Below are 6,202 nucleotides of genomic sequence, written 5' to 3' on the forward strand. Positions count from 1 at the left end.
CTGTTATGATCAGCACTAAATTGGGTCTGTGAAAATCATATACATAAATAAATAAATAAATAAATAAATAAAATACATTCTTTGCGGATTACCATTACATACGTACCCTATACAACATAAAATTATAATAAAGTATTCTAAATGAATAAATATATATATATATTTATACACATTTATTTTATTTTAGGCTTAGTCCATTTATTAATCTGGGATCGCCACAGCGGAATGAATCACCAACTTATCCAGCATATGTTTTATGCAGCAAATGCCCTTCCGGCTGCAACCCATCACTGGGAAACACCCATACACTCTCATTCCGATACATTAAGGACACTTTAGCTTACCCAATTCACCTGTACCACATCCTTTGACTTGTGGGGGAAACCGGAGCACTGGGAGGAAACCCACGCCAACATGGGGAGAACATGCACACTCCACATAGGAATACCAACTGACCCAGCCGAGGCTCGAACCAGCGACCTTCTTGCTGTGAGGCGAGAGCCCTACCCACAGCACCACCGTGCTGCCCTGATTTGGGGTTGTATGATTAATATTCATCAGTGCACTTTTTAAATAGTATTTTCTTTTACTTCACCTGATCATGTAAATTCATTCACTCTAATTAGTAACATCACAGATAATCAGTGGTGTAGAGTTTCCATTCTCACGTCCCCAAACACACAAATGGAAAGATTTTCTCATTAAAAGTCTGATCAGAGTAAGAGTAGATTTGGGACATGGACTCAACATCATAAAAAGAGACCAAACCCTTCTCATAATTCACAAACACACCGACCCTCTGAGACACACTCAGAGAAAGAAAAACATAGGAACACTTACAAGTGCGCATGCTCGAGTGACATCACTGTCGCTGTCACCGGACGGTAGCTTCGCTGCGTGTGTTTGGAGTTTAGACTCGCAATTTACATTTTTATCATAAAATACCTCCTCATTCACTAAATATTAATCTCTCCTACTTAGGGTGAACAATCCCATAACACACTCATACAAACAAATCTACTTTTAAACGTTCTGTCTCTCGAGCATCCGCTTGGTGTTTGTAGCTTTAGCCTGCTAGCACCGCTGGTCAGCTAAAGCTACCGACCTCTTTCATTCACTTATTTTCTCACTTATTGGCTTTGCTCTTCACCTTGTACATTGTCGCTTGCGTGTCTGTCCTTGAGTGCAGGAGAAGTATCGATGGAGGCGCTGGAGCTGGAGCTGGAAGCAGTGGAGTCCCAGATTTGCTCCCTCGAGATGAAGCGAGCGGGGCTCAGGGCTATGCTCTTACCCCGTACTTGCTCGTCTGAGGTAAGTGTTCAATACAATAACAATTCTCCTTCTTCCTCAACCCCGCGTGCTTCTCTGTCCAGGCCCAGCGCACCGAGGACGCGGTTCGCCCAGGCGTCGTTCACGCCGACACCCGGCTACCATGGCCCCTGGGTGCAGCCGCGTAAGGTGCTTACCAGGTCCCGGGGCAGAACGTCTCCTCCTCCGGTGTTCGAGATCCCCATGGAGAATCGCTTCGCCCCTCTCCGCGAGACACGTCGCGATGTGGCCATCATTGGCGACTCAATCATGCGCCACGTCCGCTCCGCTTCCTCCAAAAGTAACAAAGTACGCACTTTCTGCTTCCCTGGTGCCCGAGTTAAGAATATTTCTGCACAGATACCTACTATCCTGAGCGCTGCCGAGAGCCTCGGTGCCGTCGTCCTCCATGTGGGGACGAACGACACTGGGCTCCGGCAGACGGAGATCCTGAAGAAGGACTTCAGGAGCCTGATCGAGACGGTTCGACGCACCTCGCCCGCCACGCAGATCATCGTTTCTGGACCTCTTCCTACATACCGCCGAGGAAATGAAAGGTTCAGTAGACTTTTTGCTCTGAATGAATGGCTATTAACATGGTGTGAAGAACAAAAATTGCTCTTTGCCAATAACTGGAATCTTTTCTGGGAGTCTTTTCCGCGCTGACGGGCTGCACCCCAGTCGAGCTGGAGCTGAACTCCTGTCGGACAACATCTCCAGAACACTTCGCTCTATCTGACTAGTAAGTAAAAATTCACAAAATTCACAATTTAGCCATACAGACTCTATTTGTCTCACATAAATAACAGTAATGCATACCTAGCTAACCCCATAGAGACTGTGTCTGTTCCTCACATTATTAGATCAAGAAACAAACGTACTGTGTGCTCCAGAAATAATCTATTAAGAATTAAACCAGAAAAACCACTAAAAAATGAAAATACAAATTTCATGAAGCTTGGTCTCCTAAACATCAGGTCACTAGCACCTAAAGCACTTATCATAAATGAAATAATAACAGATAACAATCTTAATACACTCTGTCTCACTGAAACCTGGCTGAAACAAAATGACTATATTAGTTTAAATGAAGCAACTCCTCCAGGATTCTTATATAAGCATGAGGCTCGTCAAACTGGTCGTGGTGGTGGAGTCGCTTCAATCTTTAGTGATATTCTTAATGTTAATCAGAGAAACGGACTTATGTTTAGCTCCTTTGAAGTACTAGCGCTTAATGTTATGCTTCCGAACACTATGCAAAAACCTATGTTATCTCTCACTCTAATCACCATATATAGACCCCCAGGACCCTATGTCAATTTTCTAAAAGAGTTTTCTGATTTTATCTCTGACTTACTAGTTAAATGATAAAATATTAATTGTAGGAGACTTTAACATCCACATAGATGACGCTAACGACACATTAAGGCTCGCGTTTATGGACTTACTACATTCAATAGGGATAAAGCAAAACGTTATTGGTCCAACCCATCGCCTAAAGCATACACTAGATCTAATTCTGTCTTATGGAATTGAGGTCATTGATGTAGACATTATACCACAAAGTGATGATATTACAGACCACTACCTCTTACTATATAAGCTGCGTTTACCTGAAATTAGCAGATCCGCTCCGATATATCGCCCTAGTAGAACTATTGTTCCGTCCACTAAAGATGAATTTATAAATAACTTACCTGATCTTTCTCTACTTCAAAATGCACCCGCAAACGCAAATGACCTCGATGTAGTAACCAGCAGTATGGATGCCATCTTTACTAGCACTCTAAATAATGTGGCACCCATCAAACTAAAAAAGGCTAGAGAGAATAAATCTACACCGTGGTATAATAGTCATACCCGCGCTCTCAAAACAGCAACCCGTGCCCTGGAACGTAAATGGAAAAAAACTCATTTAGAAGTCTTTAGAATTGCGTACAAAGACAGTATGTCCAGTTATAGGAGGGCTTTAAAATCTGCCAGGGATGAGCACCTCCGCCAACTGATAGAAAATAATCAACAATCCTAGATTCTTATTTAACACCATTGCTAAATTAACAAATAATCGGTCATCTTTGGAACAAAACGTTCAACCGCAAATTAGTAGTGATGACTTCATGAATTTTTTCAGTGATAAAATAGAAGGCTTTAGACAGAAAATAGGAGATATTAAACTTTCTGCACCGCCTTATACTTCAGATCCAGTAAACACGCCTCTGAATCTAAATAACCTACAGTGCTTTAAAATCATAAAACAGGAAGAGCTAGACAAAATTATAAATAGCTCTAAATCAGCTACGTGTATATTGGACCCAATTCCAACAAAGTTATTGAAAGAATTGCTACCTGTTATAGGAGAACCTCTTCTTAACGTTATCAACTCTTCTTTATCTTTAGGCCATGTTCCAAATCCTTACAAGTTAGCTGTTATAAAACCTATTATTAAGAAACCACAACTGGACCGCAGCAACTTAGCTAATTATAGGCCTATTTCAAACCTTCCATTTATATCTAAAATACTAGAAAAAGTTGTTTCTGCTCAATTATGCTCCTTTCTGCAGACCAACAATGTTTTTGAAGTGTTTCAGTCAGGTTTCAGAGCTCATCACAGTACAGAAACTGCATTAGTGAAAATAACCAACGATTTACTCTTAGCTGCAGACCAAGGGTGCATCTCGCTATTAGTTCTACTTGATCTTAGTGCGGCATTTGACACCATTGACCATGGTATCCTTATTAATCGCTTAAAGTCTACAGGTGTCCAGGGACAGGCCCTACAATGGTTTAAGTCATACTTAGCTGACCGTTACCAGTTTGTGAATATTAATGGACAGCCTTCACAAATCAGCCCAGTAAAGTATGGGGTGCCTCAAGGATCAGTTTTAGGCCCTTTGCTGTATACATTATACATGCTACCCCTGGGAGACATTATTAGAAGACATGGAATCAGCTTTCACTGCTATGCAGATGATACTCAATTATATATTTCAACTAAACCTGACGAGACGTCTAAACTCTCCAAACTAACTGAGTGTATGAAAGATGTTAAAGACTGGATGACCAACAATTATCTTCTCTTAAACTCAGACAAAACAGAATTATTACTTATTGGGCCTAAATCCTGTACACAGCAGATCTCACAACTCGACCTACAATTAGAGGGATACAAAGTTAGCGTTAGCTCTACTATAAAAGATCTGGATGTCATATTAAACAGCAATTAAACTTTTAAAAATCATATCCCATGTCACAAAAACTGCTTTCTTTCATCTGAGAAATATCGCTAAGTTACGAAGTATGCTATCCATCTCAGATGCAGAAAAGCTAGTCCATGCTTTTATGACTTCTAGGCTGGACTACTGTAATGCTCTGTTTGCTGGCTGCCCAGCATCCTCTATTAACAAACTTCAATTAGTACAAAATGCAGCTGCCAGAGTTCTTACCAGGTCTAGAAAATTTGATCACATCACCCCAATTTTATCCTCCTTACACTGGCTGCCTGTTAAGTTTCGTATTGAATTTAAAATATTGCTTCTTACATATAAAGCTTTAAATAATCTAGCTCCTGTTTATCTAACCAACCTTCTGTCTCGCTACAATTTAACTCACTCTTTAAGGTCTCAAAACTTAGGGCTTCTGGTAGTACCTAGAATAGCAAAGTCGAGTAAAGGAGGTCGAGCCTTCTCATTTATAGCTCCTAAACTCTGGAATAGCCTTCCTGATAACGTCCGAGGCTCAGACACACTCTCCCAATTCAAAACTAGATTAAAGACCTATCTGTTCAGTAAAGCATACACTTAGTGCACCACTTAGCGGGCTTCCACACAGGTTCTGCATCTTGTTTATATACACTATGAAAAGCAGCTACGCTAATTATTCTCTTTATTCTCCATTTTCACCTGGGAATACTCTTCCCGAGGCCCTCAGTCTATGCAGAGTCACTGATTCGATCCAAGACCAATGACGAGATGATCCCAAGGTTTCCATATCCTGGACCAGGCCGTATCCTGAGCAGCTACTGTGGTGGTCATGGAGGAGTGGATAACATGAGACTGATTCCTGTGACGCTCCAGGGACAGACGAGTCTTCGCTGAGGCCAGCTTCCAGCCTCCGCCACTGAGACTGCAGCTCTGCACAAGACGTTTGGCCAGCAGAGAAATTAAAATGATCGTGTCCAACTGAGCCTGGTTTCTCTCAAGGTTTTTTTTCTTCACTTCCGCCATTAGAGAAGTTTTTTTTCCCTCTCCGCTGTCGCCACTGGCTTGCATGGTTCGGGATCGGTAGAGCTGCGCATCGTTGGATTTGGTCTTCAGTGTTTGGACTCTCAGTAGTGAATATTAAACCACACTGAACTGAGCTCAACTGAACTGAACTTAAACACTGAAAACTGAACTACACTGTTTCAATTTACTATTGACCTTTTATGTGAAGCTGCTTTGACACAATCTACATTGTATAAGCGCTATACAAATGAAGGTGAATTGAATTGAACTTTCATAGATTCAAGCTTTTCCAGATTATATTCAGTCTGTTCATTACATTATCATATGACTTCAGAAGATTGCAGTAATACACTACTACTTCTTTAATCCAGTAAAACTAACCTTGTGTAAAAAACATCTCAATCTAATCATAAATACAGATGCATAAATCTCAGATGTGAGAGAAAGAGATTTGACATCTCTAACAAATACAGACACATTAAGGCATATTCTGGGAGCATATCCTGCAGTCTGATATTAACAGCAGCAAAGTATGTAGTAGCCTGTCAGAAACACAGAGAGTCAGCCAGTGGACAAAACTAGTCAGAAACATTATTACAAACCATCTGAATGAACGTTGAGTGTTTATTAATATTATGACTATTAGTATTATTATGTAGTTATTTTCTTTT

Source organism: Danio aesculapii, chromosome 3 (genome assembly GCF_903798145.1).
Source record: "Danio aesculapii chromosome 3, fDanAes4.1, whole genome shotgun sequence".
Classification (NCBI taxonomy): Eukaryota; Metazoa; Chordata; class Actinopteri; order Cypriniformes; family Danionidae; genus Danio; species Danio aesculapii.